Source organism: Orycteropus afer, unplaced genomic scaffold (genome assembly GCF_000298275.1).
Source record: "Orycteropus afer afer isolate SDZICR_OR568_19922 unplaced genomic scaffold, OryAfe1.0 scaffold00094, whole genome shotgun sequence".
Classification (NCBI taxonomy): Eukaryota; Metazoa; Chordata; class Mammalia; order Tubulidentata; family Orycteropodidae; genus Orycteropus; species Orycteropus afer.
Genome location: NW_006921681.1, coordinates 1,459,075 through 1,459,367, shown reverse-complemented (window position 1 = coordinate 1,459,367; position 293 = coordinate 1,459,075).

The window sequence follows — 293 nt, the reverse complement described above, 5'->3', positions numbered from 1 at the left end:
CCATCACCCCACGCCCGCCCGTCCCCCAGCATTCCGGGAGCTCCCTGGAGGAGGGAGTAAGTCCAGAGCGGCCCTTTGCGCCCCAGACCTTAGTTCTGGAAAGGGAGCTCCAGGGGTCTCCGGACTAGGCAAGGGTTGGGGATCTGCACTCCCGGGAGGGGGGCGTATCCCCTAGGACGTCCCCACGGGGTCCCGGCGCTTGGCCGGGGGCGGGTGCGGCAGCACAATGGCAGGAAGCGGGGCTCCGCGCTTTGTCCGGCGGGCGGCGCAGATCGTTGCTTCCTCCGGCCGCC